Genomic DNA, 22,917 nt, shown 5'->3' with positions numbered 1-22,917 from the left:
GCCCAGGGAGACCCAATTAGTATGCAGATGAATGCAGATGTGATTGAGTGTCCCTTGTTTATGGCTGTCTGGGAGGAATGCACAATGGGAGCTGTCAACCAGCACAGACCAGACGTGGATTGGAAAAAGACTGTGAGGCACAGATGGCAGTAAGTGCAGAGAAATGCCAACTTTCTAAAATAGTAATAATAAATCCAACTTCACCTGTAAGCAGAATTTTTTATTATTATTCTGACAATACTAAACATGACAGGGCTAATCCTTCCAGATCAGAATCTACCACAAAGTATATGAGGGCAGATCTACTGCTAGCCTATGAGAAGAGCAGGCCTTACCGTAATGGAGAACAGATTTATGTGTTTTTCACTACCAGGACATGTAAAACACATAAGTACATGTCCTGCCTTTTACCTACATAGCACCCTGTCCTATGGGTTACTTAGGGCCTACCGTAGGAGTGACTTATTTGTAAAAAAAAAAAAAAAAAAAAGGGGAGTTTAAGCCTTGGCAAGTAGTTTGTAAATGCGAAGTTGAAGTGGCAGTAAAACTGCACACAGTCCTTGCAATGGCAGGCCTGAGACATGGTTAAGGGACTACTTATGTGGGTGGCACAATCAGTGCTGGAGGCCCATTAGTAGCATTTAATTTACAGGCCCTGGGCACATGTAGTGCACTTTACTAAGGACTTAGAGGTAGATTAAATATGCTAATTGGCTAGGAACCAATGCTACCATGTTTAGGGGAGACATCATATGTACTTTTAGCACTGGCCAGCAGTGGTAAAGTGTGCAGAGCCCTAAAACCATAAAAAACAGGGTCAGAAAAATGGAGGGAGGCAGGCAAAAAGTTGGGGGAGGACCACCCTAAGGCTGTCAGGTCTAACAAATAGGATGAAGAAACAACTACTACTACCTGGACTTAAATGTATGAAATAAAAGCAAAGAAGAGAGACCAATCTTAGAGGGAGGTATGCAAGCTGCAGAAAATCTGAACTAAATCCAAATTAGCATCAGCTACTACACAGAAATATTTGCTTGAGAGAAGAGCAGCACTGTCAAATGACCGAGGAAGATCCATCATGCCAACCTTCAGATCGGATGACATGGAGTCATTTAGGATGCCACATTGTGCACAGATGTCAGTTCCTTTATTTGCACCCTTGGATGTGCTTATAGAGCTTCTCTATTTGTGTTTTAATAATTTAAAACTCAATATTCTACAATTGGCAGTGTGCAGTTAGGGCCATGTGTAAGTCACTCGGGCAAGTTATCAAATACAACTTATAGGAAAGGATCAACCCAAAAATCATTCTTTACCAAATTAAAGACTTCCTCGAAAGAACTGAAGAAAAGTTTCCTCCAATTAGACCACCACCTCCTTCTTGGGAACTGAATCTGGTTTTGTCAAAATGAATGGCTCCACCTTGTGAGCACATACATTTTGCCTCTATGCAGCACCTTTCATGGAAGGTAGTGATTTTAGTTGCAATTACTCCTGCGAGAAGAGTCACTGAAATTCAAGATCTTTCAGCAGTCAAACCTTACCCTTTTTTTCACAGCAGTACGGTAGTCCTTAGAACACATCCTTCCTTTTCACCTAAAGTAGTAATAGATTTTCAAATAAATCATCTTATTTCTTGGCCAATATTTTTCAGCAATCCAGCTCCTTCAGCAAAAACATCATTACAGTAGTTAGATGTCAGCAGGGTTATACGATATGCGCAAAATAAACCAACTGTTTGTTACCTATGGTTCACTTAGGACCGTTCTGGCTTCTTCCAAGCAATCCATTGCTAGAAGGATAAATTGTCTTGCATTTCATGCTGTACACTAGCCAATAAAACGATCCCAGAGAAAGCCAGGGCTCATGCTGGTGCTTGGTTAAGAAATGTACCCTTAACAGAAATTTGTAAAACAGCTGCCTGGAAACTAATACACACTTTCACAAAATATTGCTGTTTGGACGAAGAGTCAAGAGCTGGCACACTAATAGGTCAAGCAGCTGTAAATCATTTGTTTGGTTAATACTTCTATGTTAGTTACACATAGCCAATTCTAATATTTTTTTAAAGTATTTGACTTACTGACAACCACAGTCTAAGGGTATGTTTACTATTTTATTCTACATTTATGAACATCAGTGAGGATCCTATGATTCAGAAGAAAATGAAACTTACTTCTAATCATGCTTCTAAATCGTAGGAATCCTCAGTGAAGTCGTACACAAACCAACTTCCTCCCTGGTTGTCAACAGCTTTTGGATTGTAAGTTTCACATTATATAGCTGTGCAAAGAAACTGAAGTTATAAAGCAAACTGCCAGTACAGTGCCTGCTGGGACAGGGATGCTGCTGGCTTCCTTTTTATAGGTATATTAAATATTAATAGGCATAGGCACCCTTTCATTGCATTTTGATTGGAAAAGTAAAAGGTTATTTGGGATCTTTAGAAAGGTGCTGCAGTGTGGTCTTATGTCCTATTAAGTGAGGTTTTTCCCTTTAAGAAAACAAATGCTGATAATGCTGTGCTGCCTATTTATTGGCTGAGGTACCACCAGACTGTTTAACAACGGGGTATCAACCTACAATTACTGATTGGCTTTCATATATATAATAGAAGTCTTCTGGAGTCCCTGTGCAGAGAGGGGAGCATAGTGAGGATCTGACAATGCAGAATGTTAGTATACAACCCTCAACCAACCAACTAATCTCCATAAAACCAAGCAACACTACTACACACAACCAAAAGTACTCCTTGAGATCAAACAGAAGGAGAAAGTACTGAGACAGCCGACTTTAATGAGTGTTGATTGCATGGTCAAGTTAAGTCTTTTCTCACAGCTGACAGATTACCGAACAACAGGTCAGTTCTATCGCTCCAGGGGGTTGGAAGGATTTTATGGGGGGGTGGGGGGGAAAGGGAATAAATAACTTCCCAAAGGTAAGCTGGGGATATGCACTCCCAATTTCAAACTCTATTAATACAAAAGTATCCCTACACCTTCTGGCAGGTCATAGTATTGTAAAAACTAGGATTTTATTTCCTCTAGTTTTTTTTTAAATGTTTTCTAGGTTTTTATGGTCCTAGTTCATGAATCAACATGTTTCAGCCCCTCTGAGGGCCATAAAGGTCCCAGGAGATGGCAAATTGTATACGCTGTTGTATGTCTCTTTTTATTACAGGACCACAAGTGTGCAGCAATTTTTTTGACAGGCAAGTGAAGGTTCCATGTCTTGTATGCAATTTTCAATGTACTATGCATGATTCAATATTATCAACTTAACTGTTTGAAAAACAGTCCATAAAAACATAGAGTACCCCTTATTGATTCTAGTTTTAATCATACCTACTGTCACTCTGAACAAAAGGGCACCCTGGTTAACAGTAAGGTATTGTTATCTTTAGGCCCCGGTAGGATCTTCATATGTGCTCCCACAAGTCAGTTGAGCCCACCCTCATCTTTAGGAGCTAATGATGAAGCATGCCACTACTAGAGTGGGTGAGGGTGACTAAAAAAGAAAAAATATTTTGAATGAGAGACAACTGCAACTATTCCTTTAACAAGGTCACTACTATGACCTGACAGGTGTGGGGATACTTTTGTATTAATAGTAAACAAGTTAAGCCTTTGCCAGGGGAAAAAATACTTTTCAGGCTCGGATAACGAATGCAAAGCATGCCTCGAAATAATAGGCAACTATTAAATTATGTGTGTTTTTCCTGATCCAAGAATAAGACTGCATTAAATTCCCCTGCAAAGAAACATCTTTAAGTATATGGCAATCAATTCAAGGCAATCTACACTGGTTGCATAACTATCAGCCCAATAAATATGCATCCTTATTTGCAGGGGATGTCCACGAGAACCTTTAAAATGCAATAACTACACAACTCTTGATCACTTTTAATCAAATAAAAGGCCATCCCCGGTGGGTCCACTGGTTTTTTAGACCAAGTCAAGTCTTGAGTGCATGCATGAGAGCCATATTGCAATGCTTTTTGTAAATGCTAAAGAAAATGCAATGAAAGGGTGAGCACAGTGCGAGCAGTGGCCATCTTGGAATTGTTTACCCTTTGCTTTTTTTAAAAGCAAACCAATATGGCCACCCATCTGGGAAAAAAAGCATTCTGGGGAAATAAGCATTCTCAAGGGCAACTGGTCTGTGGCCGTTATGGATGAGATCTACTGGCTTTGTCATTGCTACAACCGTTTTTTCAGTAGTGAAAAGATCAGTTTGTTTAGATGACTGATCGGGAAAGGGTAGAAAATTGAGGGAGGGCCATAGGGGGTATACTGGAAAGGGTCAGAGAAGTTTTTGGTGCCTTGAATGTCTCATCTGTTAAGCGAATAGGAATATGTTTGCACATTTTGTATGAACTGGTTTCCATCAAACGCCTCTGAAAAAAGACAGTATGTATGCCCATTTAAAATGCCTGAAAACAGTAACGTTTCGTAATCTAAGGTTGTAAATTCATTAATCATTCTTAAACAATTGTGTACAATAACACTTAAAATTAAAAACACTCACTTTCTTAAACTGTGAAGATGCGTCAACTTCCATTGAATCATCCCTGTAAAATAAAGATAGGGTCATAATATTACACGATGGCGCACACAGTTCATTCTCTCCACAGTTGCTGCAATGGGTACATTTGGGTCTTGATACTAATGTACATGGATCCAGTTAGGGAAAGACCCAGCATCCAGCTTGAGAACAGACAATGCACTCTAAAGACAGATCCTGTGCATCACTTAAAACCAATAACACAGGAATGCTACAAGTCTGAGTTTCAGTACATGTTTTCATATTCTTAAATCCATTCATGTTGGAAGCTAAAATATTTTTTGTGAGAAATATCTCATACTAATATTTTACTGTAAGCCAGTGATTTAGCTCATTTCAGCACCTCAACATTTCAATCCAATAGACATTTTGTTCTGTTTCCTGGTTTACATGCTTCAGGGATTAACTAAGTTGTTACAGCACAACTTTATTTTAGGTCTCTTCAACAAACAGTTTTAGATATATGGCGAGAGCTCATGTCATCACACAACATACACACATGTATACCACAATCAGATACAGAAAGGGGCTTTTGGACAGTCTCTTTCTGCCAGTGGCTACAGCAGTTCACCTGGCGGCTTTAAGCACTGGCATTAGGAGCTGAGGTCCATCAACACTGGTATCACTCCACTGCATGCTGCGGATGTGACCTACCTAAAAAAGTAGTCCACACACACTAGCGGTTTTCCTCATGAAAAGTATATTCAAAACCTGTCGAGAAAAACGTGCTTTTAATGCTTCTTTGTTTCCTGCAGATAGCACCATGGCCTCTGCACATCACTCTGGCTTTTATAATAGCTCCCTGCATGCAAGTGATTAGCAGTGACGCCAGTCAGCATTCAGCCAATACATGCAATACTACCCCCTGAGCTCTACTTACCTGGATTCAATGACTCTACATTTGCTGTGGACAACAGCAAGCGTGACTAGGTACGTTGAAGTTAAACTCCTTTTAAAATGAATACTTCTGAAAATCACTTCATCAGGGCCAGTGGGAGACAGGAGGCTTTAGCTATTTTTTTACCATTCACAAAATGCATAAGTGTAGGTAACAAGCATTCAAACCTATGAGTTTGATCACTGGCATGTTCACATTTTGTGCCTCCACCAAAGATGATGCTGCATCTCACAAAAACACAATGGTTTCCTAACCAAGCTGCCAATGGGTGTGAACGTTAATTTCAGATCACTTGGTACTCATCACTACTCTCTCCAGGAGACAGGGTTCTGAAGCAACAATAACAATATCTAACAATTACAGCTTTTAGCACTTCTAAAACAAATATCACTGACTTCTAAACATTGAAAAGAACTCATTCACTTGGACTGTCTTTTTACCATTATTCAATAAGAGAATGTAGCTTTGTGACAGAATGTAGGTTTCTCATACGGAAGGCAAGTGGTTCGATAAAATGCATTTTTAGGTGTCACCTACACAGCGCATGATGTGTGCGGGAAGATGAACAAGTTGCTTACCTTCGGTAACACCTTATCTGGTAGAGACTATCTAGCCACAGATACCTTACTTTTGAATATCCCCAGATGTCAGACTGGATCCGGCAGATTTCTGAGCAGTACCCCTGCACGCCAGTAGGTGGAGGTTGATCAACTCTGCATCACCAGCATTGGAAGTGATGTGCACGGTATCTATACAGGCCCCACCTCAGCGTGTGGATGACAGTTACTTTCACAACTTTCCATGCCAGGAACTCGGAACCATGATGAGAACATGATGTGGAAAAGACTAAGGTCCTGACAATTGTGTCCCTTACACCAGAACCGGTTCGCAGAGCAGGAAGGATGGGAGGACTGGTAAGGATACAGCGGAAACCTGTTCACCTGATAGAGACTTCTAGCTGCAGATTCCTTACCTTTGAATAGATACCCAAACAATACCTCCCCAGAGCTGGGTCTGCACACCTGAATAAACAGTAACGTTCTGCAGGACCGAACGGGACAAGTGTCAATCATGACAGACTTGATGTCAAGGCAGTAATGTTCCGTGAACGTTTGCAGTGATGCACACATCGCTGCCTGTCAGATGTCCAGGAGAGGAACAACGCAAGCTAATGCAGTGGTTAAAGCTTTGGCTTACGGGCTGTTTCTTGGCCAATGTGCAGCAGATCTTAATGAACAGGACAATCCATCGTGCGATGGTTCTTTTCGGTACAGCTTTCCTTTTTTTGCTCCCACGTAGCCCATGAAGAGTTGCTCATCAACTACAACTCCCTTGTGCGGTCAAGGTAGAATGACAAAGCTCTTTTTGGGTCCAGGTGGAGGAGTCTCTCTTCTGGTTTGGAGGGACAGGTGGAGCAAAGAAAGTAGGCAGGATGGTCCTCTAGCCTACATAGAATGGAGTCACTACCTTTGGAAGGAAGAGGGCACGCGTCTGGAGAACCAGCCTGTCTAGATCTGTGGTGCAAGATGAACAAGTTACTTACCTTTGGAGAACCAGCTTGTCTGGGTAAAAGAAGTTATAAGGATGGTGTTCAGAGAGCGCTTGCAGTTTGCTGACCCTCCTGGCCAATGTTATGGCCGGTAAAAAGGAAGTCTTGATGATGAACAGCCTAAGAGGTTAACTGTGCACACATGAGAAAGGTGGCAGCAGATTGAGGTCCCACTGAGCCATGATGAAGGGCATAGATGGAATTATATGTTGCAGGCCTTTAAGAAACCTAGCCACAACAGGTGACTTAAGAGAGGAGGTTGGTCTGAGATGGCAGAACGGTAAACCTTAACTGAGCTCAAAACTGAGCCTTGCTGGGCTGAAGACAATGCAAACACGAGAACTTATGAGAGAGGTGCAGATAGGGGGTCAACGCTGTGAGAAGCACACCATGACAAGTTTCTCCCAATGGCAGGTGTATTCCGACTTGGTGGAGGAGCGCCTGGTTGCCAGAATAACATCAGAGACTTCGGGAGGAAGGATGATAGTTGTCAACGGTCACCTCTCAATCTACACATATGCAGGTGGAGGGTGCACAGGTTCGGGTGCAGAACCCTGCCCTGTTGCTACCATGGAAGATCCTCCATAAGAGGCAGCCTGATTGTAGGACCCGTGCTCATATTCAACAGCTCGGGATACCAGACTCTCGTTCGTGCCCAATCTGGCACCACAAGAATGACTTGGGTCCAGTCATTCCTGATTTTCCTGAGAACTCTGGGCAGGAGTGGTATTGACGCGAAGGCGAACAGGAGGCTTAAGCTCCACTCGAGATGAAGCGTCTCAGAGGGAGAGCTGCCTTGGAAACTGAAGCACAAGGTTCAGATAATAAGTGTTTTTGGCAGTGGCAAACGGTAAACATCCTTTTTTACGACTTTTTTATTAGGAAAGTTGTGGTTAACGAAAGCGTAACAACGCTTTTTTTACCACGACTTCGTATTTTTGTGCCTTAACTACGTATGTTCTGAACAACGAACATGTGTGGTTAAGGTACAAAGAAGGGAGTTGGCAAAGGTAAGTGGTGGGTTTAGGTTTTGGGGTGGGGTGTTTTTGGTTTTGGGGAGGGGGTGGGGGTTAGGGGGTTTTAGGTTTTGGGGTGGGGTTGGGGGGGTGGGGCGTTTTTGGTTTTGGGGAGGGGGTGAGGGGTTAGGGGGTTTTAGGTTTTGGGGTGGGGTTGGGGGGGGTGGGGCGTTTTTGGTTTTGGGGAGGGGGTGGGGGGGTTTTGGGGTGGGGTTGGGGGGCGGGCGTTTTTGGTTTTGGGGAGGGGGTGGGGGGTCAGGGGGTTTTAGGTTTTGGGGGGGGGTTGGGGGGGTGGGGGGGTTTTGGTTTTGGGGAGTGGGTGGGGGTCAGGGGGTTTTAGGTTTTGGGGTGGGGTTGGGGGGGTGGGGCGTTTTTGGTTTTGGGGAGTGGGTGGGGGTCAGGGGGTTTTAGGTTTTAGGGTGGGGTTGGGGGGGTGGGGCGTTTTTGGTTTTGGGGAGTGGGTGGGGGGTCAGGGGGTTTTAGGTTTTGGGGTGGGGCGTTTTTGGTTTTGGGGAGTGGGTGGGGGGTCAGGGGGTTTTAGGTTTTGGGGTGGGGTTGGGGGGGTGGGGTGAGGGATGTAGGGTGAATGGTGCCTATTGCTAATGATTTTATCAGGAATGCCTTTACAACAAAATATCGTTGTTAAGGCATTCGTGGTAAAATCATTAGTAGTAAGGACGAGGTCGGTGTTCCGACCTCGTTGTTAAGGTTAGTAGTTGTTTTTAATTCGGTGTTCCGTCATATAATCGTGGCAAACAGATCTAACCAAGGCCCTTCCCACTGCTGGAACAGCCCTTACTACGCCTCAGGCTGGAGACGCCATTCATGATCTGCAAGGCATCTTGGGCTGAATTTATCCACTGTGATGTTCAGAGAGCCCGCCACATGCTGCACCACCAGGGAAATGCTCTCACATTCCAGCCATGTCCAGTGGCGCAGAGCCTCTTGACAAAGAATCTGCACTGACATCCTGCTGTTTGCTGCAGTACCACATGGCGATCATGTTGACCATGAACACCTGCAGCAGCCTTTCCTAGCTTTAATACAAAGCGAATAGCCCAAAGTTCCAACAGGTTTATGTGAAGCTTGGACTCCACTGGAGACTACAGTCCTCTGATCTCCACCTCTCTCAGATGGCCACCGCAGCCCAGTCACTATAGTCAGCTGTGGTAGGGGAAGGAAGATGGGTCTGCCACTGACCCAATCGTGGTTTGCTAGCCACCACCGCAGGTCTTTTGCAGTTCCCTCTGAGATCTGTACCATGTTGGAGAAATTTGCCTAACGCTCTGCCTATTGGGCTTTCACATCCCGACTGGCATGTAAAACCAGCAAGATGCAGGAGGCATTGAGGCCCAATAGCCTCAGAGTCAGTCTCACTGAAATCCAGGATAGAGGCTGATGCACATGTATCACAGCCTGAATATCCTGGACTCGCCGCTCTGGAGGATAGGCTCAAAACTGCACTGTTTCCAGAACAGCTCAGATGAAAGGGAGCATCTAAGAGTCAGGTGTGGCTTCAGCATGTTGATACTGAACCCCAGTGAGTGCAAGAGTTTCGGCGTAGTCTGAAGGTGGAATGCGACTGGCTGGGGCGAGCCCACCTTCAACAACCAGTCATGGAGGTAGGGGGAAGAGTGAAATACTCGACCTTCGCAGATAAGCTGCGACCACTGCCATCATCTTGACAAACACCCAAGGGGCGCTGGTGAGGCCGACAGCTAGCACAGCAAGCAAAGTGCCTGTGGGCCACGGTGAACCGCAGATAGTGTCTGTGGGCCTGCAGGACAGGGATATGCAATAGGCATGCTGCAAGGCCAATGATACCATCCAGCCTCCCAGATCTAGGGCAGACAAAACTTGAGTTAACATGAGCATTTTGAATTTCTCATTCTTTAAGAGGTTGAAAGGGCACAGATCTAGGATAAAATGAAGTTATCCGTCCTTCTTTGGCACCAGAAAGTACTGGGAATAGCAACCACAACCTACTCATGATGCAGGTACCCCCTCTATGGCTCTCTGTGCCAAGAGAGCCTGCACTTCTTGATGGAATAAGGAGAGATCGCTCTCTGAGAGTCGATCGTAAGTGGGTTTCATGGGTTGAGGAGGTGTCATAAAATGGAGGGAGTAGCCCCTTTGGTGTAAGTATAGTACCCAACTGTCTGATGTTATTGACCCATATTGGGAAAGGTGATGGTGTATCCTGCTTCCCATGATGGTCTGAGGGTGGCGTGGCCGAGCGAGCCAACATGGCTGACCCACACCCTTCGTCCTACGATACCCTGAAGATGGTGGTGGATATTTCAGCCGAAGAAGCAGCATCATTGTCCATCCGATGCTCCACTAAACCTGTGGCTTGGGCATGCCCGGGCCTGTGCGGCCACCTGCAGCCTGTGTCACAGGGATTTGCCATAGCAGGGTGGTTCCCCTCCCGGCCTCTGGCCGGCAGGAATGACCAGTGAGTGCCTCTGCACTGCGGTTCCTCCACCAACCTTCGGCTGCTGAGACCGGAGCTCCACTCCCTGAGGACTGCTATAGATTAGGCCCACCCGGACCAGCGCGCCTGCTATAGATTAGGCACGCCCAGACCAGCGCGCCTGCCTAAGGCCGGAGTCGAGTTGAAATGGGCAAACTGAACACAAGAGGGAGTCAAGGAGTAACAGCCCCCCCACCAGAAGACTGGGGTAGATGGCAACGCCTCTGCCAAAAACAAGAAGCCTCCACATGGGTGGACGTGCACGGCGTCACAGGCTGTGGGGCACCGCACTGGCCACAGGTGATTTGTCTGCCGGCCTTTGGACAGCCAAGAACTAACCATGAGTATCTCTGTGCCATGGCCCCTCCCCTTATCCTTTCCCAACCTACAGAGATTAGAGCCTTTCTTCCTAACTTGGAGGCCCACATGTAAAGCCTGGCGGGCCTGCATACCAACTATTATCAGTGCCATAGAATAGGTAATGCCACCGTAGGACTTGTGGAGGCCACGCAATGACTTCATCCAAGGCGCCCCCTCTTGGACCCCTGAACCTGCGCTTGAGTGGGACAGCAGGGCCTAATGCCCTTCCACTACCCATCCAGTGGCGGCAGGAATCTTGAGGGGGTGGGGGAGACCCCTGTCCTAGAGATTAGAGAGCATACGAGAGACTGGGAGTGAGCGGTGACTGGTGACTATTACACTTCAAACACAATCCCAGGCGCTGTATTGGGAGCCATCCGGACCTCAAAGTACCAACACATGTTCTCACCCGGTCCCTCCACTTTCCTGGCCAGTACAAGCAGCAAGAGACAATAATTACCTGGGGCCAACATTCATAGAGTCGCTACTACAGAAGATCAACTGCAATCAACAGTCCATGAACCAGGGGACAGCAGACACATGTTACAGATAAACACTGAAGGCTACCACATCAACACCACCACACTGCATGGAAGGCAAACTCTACTCACCCCTTCCACACCAGCGGGACATCGCACACTGCCAAGAGAACAGCCATGGGGATCCACTAAGTTTCCATCAGGCATCGCCATGGGCAGGCTGCGAACCCATCCACTAGCCCCTCCGACCATGGCATCAGGCCCACCACCAGCCACGAATGCAGCGACTCAACGCAGGGTGGTACTGGTGGACCCTTGATGTCTTGATAAAGTATTAGTCATAATTGATCAATCTAGACTATCCATGGAGACACAACTAGGATCGCTCACTACCGAGCTTAGTCTTCTGGCAATGGCTACTGCAAACTTGTGTCCAAAGGGGAAAAAACACTTACTGAACTGCAGCCACAGTTGGGGAACACCATGCAACACTCTGCGACCTCCGTAGCCAGGTCCAACAATTGGAGGTGAGGGCAGACGACGCTGCAGGGTGCTCCCGAAGGAGCAACATCAGGATACTCCGGTTTCCAGAGGGAGTGGAGGGCTGGGACCCCCTGTCCTTCCTTGAAACTTGGTTCAAATCCTTCACTCCAAACTCTGATCTCAGTCCTTTCTAGACTGTGGAGAGGGCCCACTGGGTCCTGGCATGCCGTTCACCTCCAGGACAGAGAGAGCATCTTACATGCGACTAGGCTGACGGCCCTGCTACGGTATGAAGATAAGACTGTGATGCTGTTCCCTGATTACACAAGGCTAGTACAACAACAACACACCTTTCATTTCTGTCAAACTCCGCCTTTGGCAAGCTGGTCTGCAGTATTCATTCCAGCCTGCTTAAAGATCATTGTAAATGAAACAAGTCTTAGCTTCACCAATCCCATGGAAGCCTGGGAATGGCTGGTTAAACAGGACGGCGGCACTACACACACAACACCAAGGCCCCATAAAACAGAATTGCCCTCGATGGCGTCAAACAGCCCAACCACAGAAGAAAAAGATTCCTCAGATGGGGGCAAATACCTCTCCACACCTGGAACAAATCATCAAGGAACTCAAGGCAGCACTCAATGCGGCGGCCAACTCTGGCACTGCGAGCACCTGCACGAACAGAGATACAGGACCGCATCTCTTCTCGTCAGACGAGGACCCGATGGACTCAGTCGATACGCCTCAAGATTCACAGACACTTCCTGCTGTCACTCCACAAACTGCAGACTGCGTAGTCTAACGGATTTCACCCATTACCAGTATCCTTTCTCTCCTTCTCCTGTTCACACAGAACTAAAATCGAGTCCATGAAGGAAGCAGCAGCTAACTATTGTCTGCTATACAATAAGTGTAATGTACTATGATCTCTAGTACCTGAAATACTGTTGGATGCCTAGTTATTGTCCTCCACTGCATATGGGAACTGTTCATACCCCTATACAGGCAGGGCTCCCCGCTCCTCTGGCACACTTAATGCCACTGCGCCATCTGCACAACTACGTGTAGTCATATATGAGGCCTTCACTCTGACCCACCTAAGCTACTCCATCCCCGTAAAGGGGCAGATAATGCTGTACAGCTACAGTTTTGGCCAGTTGCAGCTGGTACCTTAAACATTTGGTGGGGCAACCAACCAAATATTTAGGGTACCAGCCACATGTGGGAGGGAATATGAAAAATAAAAATGCACTTACTTCCGATGGCTCGCTTCCTCTGGTCCTCCTGCAGTCCCTTGCCGCTCTAAGTGCAGCAACTGAAGTCTCCACACCAATCTAGATGCTGCTCTTATGCTGCTGATAATGTTTGCAGCATGAGAGCAGTGTCAGGATTGGCTGGAGCAGGCTGCCTCGATACTCTAGCAGGCACTGAGGGCCACAGCTGAGTGGAGAAGTTTACACTGTGCATAAACTGGTGCCAGTCAGCAGCAGTGGCCCCGCCCCCAAACATGGCTCAGCTGGGGAAAGGGAAAAATAAAATGGTAATAAATTTATTTTATTACCATTTTTTTTTTCACTTTTTGGCGGCGCTGGCAGCAGAAGGCTCCTCTGCCCTAAGGGAGCGGCCACAGCGGGTTTGGGCTCTCTACCTGTTGCGAAGTGCTCTCCGTGTTGTTTGTATCCCAAACACTTTTCCACCCCGTCAGCAAAAACACTCCCTCCCCAATAGTGGTTGCAAGTTGCGTATCCCTTATACTTACAACGAACAGTGCAACTAACAGAACCTAACGTGGGGGCTGGAACGGGCAGGCTCTCACACATTGCCCCTCACTCCGATTCCACATGCAAACACTCTTAAGTATCCGATTTCTTACACTTCATATGAGGGGCATGCACACAGTGGGGAAAAGATACTCAGTCTATTTAGATGTACGCCTCCATAATGTTAGCATAGTACTCTTTCAAGAGACGCACACCTTAACAGACAAACTGCAAAGGATACGACACCGTCGGCAAGGGACTATTCAAGCCACCAACTACTCTACAAACACACGAGCAGGGCACTGATTGGGGTGAGACCTGGCCTCCACTTCCAGGACAACGGGTTCATTATTGACACGGAGGGTCGATATGTCCTCCTATAGGGTTGACTAGATAGCAAGTCATTGATGATGGATAGTAGCTACGACCCCAACATCAACTAACACATCCTTTGGGAGGAGCGGTTAGAACGTCTTGCACACAAGACCCACCTGCCCTGGCTCCTAGGGGGAGACTACAACAGTATCCTAGATACGTCCTTGGATAGATCCCATTCCCTCCACACACTCCCAAGCCATCAGGCAACATATCTTCACACGTGGGCCAAACACTGGTCCCTGTGGATATATGGGGTACGGTGTTTCCTACTGATAGACTTTACTCCTTTTACTCTGCACCCCACATACTCTATGTTCATCTTAACTGTTTTTTGTGTTCAAGCTCTACACTCCCAAGTGTGAGCCACTCTGTACTGTGTGATCTGCCATGATTCTCCCTCGGTAGTCAAATAGTAGACCTGGGCGGGCTACCTCCATGACCCTCAATACCTCTCTAGTGCCTCTAACACAATACCATGGACGATCCAGTGTTCCTGGACACACAGGATGCCCACATTCAGCAATATTTTGCAGTCAACCATAACACTACTTGGAGTTGGGCTATAGAGTGGGATGCCTTCAAAGTCCTCCCACGGGGCATTTACATAAAGGAAATAGTGGGTGTCCGGAGGACACGAAGGGAAGATAGGTGAAGCCGAGTCCGACTTGGACAGGCACCCCCAGGTCCACATAGACATTATTACTCAATGCATTAGAGCAAAAGAAGCCCTTGCGTCTCAGCTAGAACCCCAGCGGGGTTTCAACTTCACAGCATACATAGCCAGGGCCCACCGGGAAGGTGACAGGGCTGGGCAACCGTTAGCTTGGTTGGTATGGCAGGAATCGACTACCACCCCACCCCAATCACAGAGAGTTCAATCGCAGACTGGAGAAACGATCCGCACCCAGGAATTGATACTCTGGGAATGCACCAAATACTATGCATGCATGTATAAGGCACCGACCTTAGCCCCTCCGCCCACTGCTCAATAGCCTACCAATTGAGTAGCACTCCATCTTGGTGTCCAAGCTAGCCCCACGTCTAGCAGCAGTATATAAGGAGGCTCCTTGGTTGGGAAACCTGCCGGATCCCTCTGAGAGTCACTGCTGATCCCAAAACCCAATCGAGACCCATCTTTGCTGAGCTCCTACCTGCCAATAGCCATATTAGGAGCGGACTACAAAATTCTGGGCAAAATATTGGCAAGTTGCTTCTCCCAGGTCATCCCTGCACTAGTACATGGTGACCAAAATGGCTTGATTCCCAGGTGGAATATCTTGCAAAATATCCGTTGCTTGTTCTGTCGCGTAGGTTCTCATTATCCTAATAAGACTACTGAATTCGGGCAGCAGAATCACCTGTACTGCTGGGGACTGAGTCTGATCCCACACCATGTGACACCTGTCGGCCTAATCTGGGTTAGTGTCTCATCTCCATCCAAGGGCAGGGATGATTGGGGCAACTGGGCACAAGACATAAAAGACTCCTCAGGGGAATCGTGGTCACTCAGATCTCATCTGTTTCTCTCAGTTACATTAGTCTCACATATGCGAGGACACTCAGACGCCCAGTATGGTTCAACTGGGTTTTATTAAAGTACCTGCATCTTAGATAATAAAGCACAAATTGCAATAACTAGGACGATGATGCACAATAAGATTAAAGTTGTGACAAGGAGAGTAAAGCACAAAACTATTGCTACCATATTGTCACTAGAGTTTGTAGAGATAGTTCCTACCTAGTCTATGTTAGAGCACAGCATGTTAAGCTCTAATTCTGCCCTTTAGGTTTCCCCTGGGAAGACATCATCCCTCATACCTGAGCAAGAGGCCTGTAATCTACATAAGCAGTTGCAGCGAAGCACTCAGCAATCAGCATACAGTCGTGGTCATCTGGCTGGAATCTCCCTCTAATGTACATGGGTCAAAGTAGTGTTTTTATAATAAAACAGCTGATGTTCCAAGAAAGGATCCCCACGTAAGAGTGTGTATGTGTCTGTGAACATTGGAGACAAAGCGTACCACTTTTGCCGGAAACCTATCTTACTGCAGCCTTGAGAAAAGCACAGAGTGAAAGAAATGTCTTGATTATGAACGTAGTGCTGACCTAGGCGAAAAACAGCTAGATAGAGAAAATAAAACAAGACCGCAAATGTGACTATTGTTAAAATAATATAGTTTGCTAAAATAACGTGTATAAAACTATAACTAGAATGGCTACACAACAGTTCAAGCTCCAGGACCAAGTACGAGACTCCTTTCCTCATGCTGTGGCACTGGTCCTGGATGTGGAAAAAGCATTTGATACGCTTTCTTGGGACTATTTATATCAGGTACTAGCCCACATGCGGGTGGAGAAACGTCTCTTTGCATACACTCACTTACCATATAGCGACCCTTCCTCCAGAGTACTTTTTAGGCCCCTTAGTGACCAGCTCATTCCGGATTCAACGAGGTATGTGGCAGGGCTGGCCATTGTCTCCCCTGCTGTTCATACTAGCAATGGAACCAGTGGCGATCCGCATCAGAGAAGAGGGACACCACTGAGGCATCCCCTTGACAGGGTCCATGAGGTCTCCCTTTATGCGGACAACATGCTAATGTATCTTAAAGACATACAGGCGACCCTCACCCCTCTGCACAACACCCTAACAAAATTTGGAGCGGTCTTCTGCCTCTAAATTAACTGGGCCAAATCTGCGTTCTACCCCTTTCACCCAGGAACTCCAAAACATGACATCGTGTTAGGCCAAACGCACCTTCAATGGAGGTCAGAGGCAGTCCAGTATCTAGGACTTCGACTCTATCACTCTGCATTGGACCTATATGAGGGAAACCTTTGCAAGGCACTTGCTGGAATTATGGCTCAGATGACATTCTGGCAAACACTCCACTTCCACTCAACCTCTACCACATGCTGTTGACTTTCCCAGCACTGCACCATTACGGGACCTCAATTCACAACACATTAAGAGAAGTGACAGAGTTACCGAACCTCCAAACATGGGAAGCCTGCGCTATGGGTAGTTTTAAGCACAAAAAAAACACACAAGGTGTGATCCCTCTTCGCAGAACTAGCACTCCTGTTAAGAGTCCGCATGCTTACCCTGAATTGGCGAACACCCTCCTTGCCTCCTGTGAAGGCTTGAAAGGGGGCCCTGAATAAATGGAGAACAGCGGACGAAGAAGCATTGCGCAATTAAGAAGTCTGTGCCCTCCACCGCAGTCCTATCTCCAGCCACTGGGCAGTGAATCATGCCCATTTTCAGCAACACACAATGATACCCTACTGCCCTGATATGCTGCACTCAACAAAATAGATCAGCTATGACACCCTTCCACCCCCGTTGGCACAGTCACCCTCTGCCTTAACTGAGAAGTCACTGAGCCCACTCTTATGAACAATTCATTATCCCCCTGGACCCGCTGTCTAGACCACACGTTTTCCACCAACTGAGTATCTCTCTCTTTCTCTCAACTATTACTGAATGTGCAACACACCATACCATCCAATTCAGCTCAGTAAGACAAGAATATAGCCCATGCCCACCAGACTTTCCGCTTACCTAGTTCTATCCTGTCCGAACTCCTTTAAGGCACACAGTGCACCGTCACATTAGTAACATTGTCTCAACAATGACTCACAGAGAATCCATCTTATTGTGGCATTGAACCAAGACAGTCTCTAGCACTGATTTTAAAGCATGAATAACGTAGTCCATTTCATTGCTGCATGACGGAAGATGTAAGTGCCATGTCTACCTTGTGTGGCTTTTTTTTTTCTTCTGTTTCAATAGGACAAAAATACTAACAAAAAGACTAAAGAGGCTTGTAGGCAGCGGCTCCCGAGGGGTTGGAAGGCTCACCTGATCACTGGCCGCCTGACCCATGTGGTCTCTGGGACCAGCACCGATGGCCACAAAATCACTCGGAAGCCTGCCGGCCATGGTGGCTGGGGGGTATGAGTGCAGTTGGAGACCTGTTGCGTAGACATGAAAGGGGCCGAAGGCAGATTGGGACTGAATAGGGGCAACAGACAAGCCAATGACCTGGCTGTAGCCCTGCTGTCTTTTAAGTGCTCCAGTGCTGAATCCACCTGGTGTCTAAAGAGGCGCGAGTCATCAAAGCGCATGTCTATAAGGGAAACCTGGACATCCCATGAAAAAACAGATGTTGCCAGCACCATAAGGCCACCAACAATGAAATCACTCTGACTGGTGAGTTGGTCGTGTCAAGTCCTCATCAGATGGAGAACTTTGCTGTATCTCTCCCATAGGCAACAGCCTGAGAGAGTATGGCCTGGGCCTCCTCCAGGACCATACGCAGAACTTATCCATCTGAATCCCATAGTGCATGGGAATAATGGGTCAATGGGCACTGGGTTGTTTACCGACCACAGTGCCAGGTTGATAGAAGAGAACATTCTCTTGCTGATGGCGTCCCTATATGTGGGGTGTTAAGAAACGCACCATGGTGAATGCGGGATGAGGAGGCTTGGAGTTCTGTAGGGTGGGGTGAGTAAGGAAACTGGGATCCCCAGAAGCAGGGCGATGGTGGCGGGCAAACATCCTATTCACAGGAGCCACTGTGCAGGGCGGGGACCAGCCGCCAAGCAGGATGCCCATAAGGACTTCACGGAAAGGGGGTAGAGGTCCTGACAGGGTGAGTCTCAGCAGAAGCACCTCTGTCAAGATATTAGTCTTGTCTGCCACTGAGAGCAGGTTAAAGTCCAGGACGTTAGCCATTCTGTGCACCACCATAACAAAAGAGGCTCCCTCCTCTATAGCCAAAGTAGGACCAGGGCAGTGTCAGGCAAGGAGTCTAACACTCTAGCCTCACCCAGTTCCTCATATCAGTTGTCCTCCTAAACTGGATCTTCACCTAGGGGTGTTGGCTACACCGGGGGCGTAGGCACTAGAGCATGTGATGAGGAATGTCTCCGTTTCGTGGGCTGCTCTGCTCCTGCTCCAGATCCAGTGAGGGATCCTTGGGGCCTGATTGGTGCCAAGGGCAAACCCACCGCAGTTCCCACTGGGCCCGAAGGTGCTCCAGTGGGCCGGGCAGCCCAAAGATGAGGTACATGGCTTCAAAAATGTGTTGAGCTGGGTGGGGATCGCTCTGGGAAATGTGGGAAGTGCGCAGCGGAAACAAGTTGAGGAGCTGCCAACTCGCAGGGTCTAGACTGCCGATGTTCCCTCGTCTCATTGGGTCGACAAAAAACAAAAAGTCAAAAAGTGACTGAGAGGTAGCTCAATTCAGATCACCTCTACACAACTAATGTCAGCATGTCGAGGTGGCACCTATATAAGTACCGCGCACATCACTTCCAGTGCGAAGAAGCTGAAGTGGAGCTGACCGATAACACCTACTGGCACACAGGGGTACTACTAAAAAATCTTCTAGATCCAGCCTGATACCTGGGAATAGTCAAAGGTAAAGAATCTGTGGCTAGAAGTCTCTATCAGATTTATTGTGGGCATACAACCAGGCCACAGCATACCAATGGTTGTTTTCGTTTTTGATTGCTCAGCTCCCACAGCCTTCCCTTCCTTTCTTTTGTTAACTCATCCTTGGAGCGCGGTCCAGTACATGTGTTCTTCATCGTCTTTTTGCATCACAATATATTTTTAATAAGCACTTCAGTATTATTCCTGGACAGGACATGTATTACTACTTTTACCACTGGCATAAGGGTTCTTATTAATTTTGCTTTTACCCTATCTGCTGCCTCTTTAGTAATAGTGAGACACCACTCAAGCACATTAAATTATGCTCTATAATTACAAAAGAAGGGTGACAAAGGATTTCAAAAGATGTGCTTTTATTTTGAAGAATGCTTTTAAAATATGTGCCTTCATTTTACATTTGCTTTTCTTTATTTGAAAAGGAGTGCTTTTATTTTACAATGGGTTTTCATGCTTTCAAAAGGTGCAGTTTTATTTTACACTGTTTTTTTTTTTACAATAAATCAATTCATGACACTTCATGTATTTGCTCATCTGACATGTTTTACAGCTTAATAATGTCACTTTCATTCTATCTACCACTCTATTGACACTGTAGTTACTTACACCCACAACTGTACTACTCTACACCACACAACTCCATCCTACATCACTCTTTACCACTCCAATCCCCTCTGTGACTTTACACCACTACACTCTGCGCTACTCCACTCCACCACGCTCAACACAATTCCACTCTGTCACTCCACTCTGCGTCTCCACTCTACTTTATGCACCTTGCACCACTCCACACCGCTCTCTGCCTGTCTCCACCACTCCAAGCTACGCCATTCTACTCTGTGCTACTACACACCATGCTATGCTACTCCACTCTACCCGACACCACACCCCTCCCCTCTATGCCACTCTACTCCTCGCCACTAACTCTACACCACTTCATTCCGATTTAAACCATTCCACACTACTCTAGTCCATCCTAATCTATGCCACAACACTCCAAGTCGCTCAACTTTACTACACTTTACTCCATGCCAATCTACTCTTTGCCACTCCACTTAATTCTACTCTACGCCAATCCATTCCACTCTATGCCCCTCCACACATATCTACTCTGCACCACTCTACACCATTCCACAGTACGCCTCTGTATGCCATTCTAATTAACCCCACTCTATGCACTCCGAGCCAATGCACTATGCCACTCCATCCCACTCTATGCTGCTCTACTCCATGCCACTTTATGCCACTGCATACCAATCTATGCCAATCTACTGCACTCTATTCCACTCCATTCTACTCTATGCCACTAGGCTCTATGCCGCTCTACTCAACCCAATTCCACTTTATGGCACTCAATGTCACTATATGGAACACAATGCCACCCTAATCTACCCCAGTCCACTCTATGCCACTCCACACCACTCTATTCCATGTCAATCCATGCTACTCTACACCATGCCACTCTACTCCACGCTACTAATCACCACAGCACTCCACACCATTCCACTCTACGCCACTCTCCTCTACGCCTCTCTCCTCTAAACCACTTCACTAACGTTTAGCGAGGCTGAACAGCAGCCCCGCTGCAGTAGAACAGTTACAAGACATTCGCAAAGCCAATAGCTCTCACAGAGGCAGACATATTGGCTTTACTAAAGCTTGTTTCCTACTCCCTTCATGGCACAGCACCTCTGATACATTGTGGGGAGACTCATACGGTTTTTGATGTGGGAACAGCATGTCCATGCACCCATGTATTCAACTATAAAAAAGCTATAAAAGAGCATGTGCTAAGGTGCAAAACAAGCACTAGCAAAGTCAACAGATCTCACCTTTGGGTATCAATTGGCTTCTCCAATACCTTCTGGCCATAAAAAAAGGTGCAGTGATGCGGTGATGTCATAATGGACTGGTAATTAAAAACAAATATGAAAAACTAGAGCAACGTTAAGGCAGAGGGGCTGGCAACAAATTGTTACCTGGTCCTTCCTCCCAAATGACCCCTCTTGGAAATGGTCCTTTTTGTAGGGTTATCCCCAAGCTTTTTGCCTTCTTCTTCCTATTTTTATGACCTATTTTTGTTGGCTTTAGGACTCTGGGCACTTTACTACTGCTGACCAGTGCTAAAGTGCAAGTGCTTTCTATCTAAATGGTATTATTGGTGATTGGTTTATCCATGATTGGCATATTTGATTTGCTAGTAAGTCCCTAGTAAAGTGCACCATGTGTACCCAGGGCCTGTAAATCAAATTCTACCAGCGGGTCAGCAGCCCTGATTGTGACACCCACAAGAGTAGCCCTGCAAACGTGTCTCAGAACTGACACTGCAGTGTCTGTGTGTTCAATTTTAAACTGACAGTTCGACCCAGCAAGTGCTCCCACTTGCCAGGCCCAAACCTCCCCTTTTACTACATGTATTACATGTAGGCCCAAGGCAGCCCCATGGGTAGGGTGCAGTGTATTTAAAAGGTAGGACATGTACTGGTGTGTTCTACATGTCCTGAAAGTGAAATACTGCCAAATTCAGTTTTCACTCTTGCATGGCCTATCTCTCCCATAGGTTAACATTGGAATTGCCTTGAAAGTGTAATTTCCCATTGGGAGCACACCAAGATATGGCGTTTGGGGTATTTGAACTCACAATTTAAAAATACATCTTTTGGTGAAGTTGTTTTTTTAAATTGTAAGTTTGAAAATGCCACTTTCAGAAATTGGGCCTTTTCTTGCTTAACCATTCTGTGCTTCAGCCTGGCTGTGGAATAGGTTTCTGGGTCAGGATGACAGTTGAGCTGTTTGGGAATTCATTCTAGACAGTCACACAAAGGGAGCAAAGGTGTGCCCTGCATATCCTGATGGGTCTTCCTAGGCTAGAGTGGTGGGAGGGGCTGACACTTGCTCCTGAAAAGGACTGTGCCTGTCCTTACACAAAGCAGTCTCTAGCCCCCTAGAGTATGTTTGGGGCCAGGGCAGGGAAAGGCAGGGTCTTGTTCACTACAAAGACTTTCTTTTGAAGTTTGCCTACTTCAAAGGCAGAAATGAGGACTCTGACACTACAGTTTTAGAACACTTCTGGAATGAGGACATTCTGCCAGGAAGAAGAACTGGATGCCGAAGGAGGGACTGCCACTCTGCCTGCTGCTTTGGGGTGCTGGCCTGCTGCTTGCTGCTTCTGTCCTGGACTATGCTTTCTACATCCTGCTTTCCAAGGTTCTCCAAGGGCTTGAATTGAGCTTGCCTTCTGTTAGAAGTCTCAGGGACATCAAAGACTTAATCTGCCAGTGCCTGGACTCTTCTTCTGACAGTCCTGACTTGCCAAATCTAGTCCCTGGGCTCTTGGAAGTGTAAATTGGTGTCCTGAGGAAGAAAATCCATGCACCGAATAGCTGCAGCTGAAATGTGATGCAACACGTAGCTTGCAGCAGAAAAATCAACGCAGCACATGCCTTGCGGCTGAAGAATCGACGCAGCACCTGCTATGCGGAGGAAGAATC

At 46.6% G+C, this 22,917-nt stretch overlaps 1 long non-coding RNA gene across 1 annotated transcript in view; it reads right to left on the bottom strand.

Annotated features, from left to right (window-relative positions):
- Nucleotides 1–4,532: 4,532 nt before the first annotated feature.
- Nucleotides 4,533–22,917, bottom strand: part of LOC138296119 (uncharacterized) — a 114,774-nt gene continuing 96,389 nt past the window's right edge. Inside the window, exon 3 of the long non-coding RNA XR_011203767.1 lies at nucleotides 4,533–4,570. This is a non-coding gene — a long non-coding RNA (uncharacterized lncRNA). The remainder of the gene's footprint in view (nucleotides 4,571–22,917) is intronic.

This window comes from Pleurodeles waltl, chromosome 1_2 (genome assembly GCF_031143425.1).
Source record: "Pleurodeles waltl isolate 20211129_DDA chromosome 1_2, aPleWal1.hap1.20221129, whole genome shotgun sequence".
Classification (NCBI taxonomy): Eukaryota; Metazoa; Chordata; class Amphibia; order Caudata; family Salamandridae; genus Pleurodeles; species Pleurodeles waltl.
Note: the sequence above shows the minus strand (reverse complement) of the source record. Positions and strands in the feature narration are given on the sequence as shown.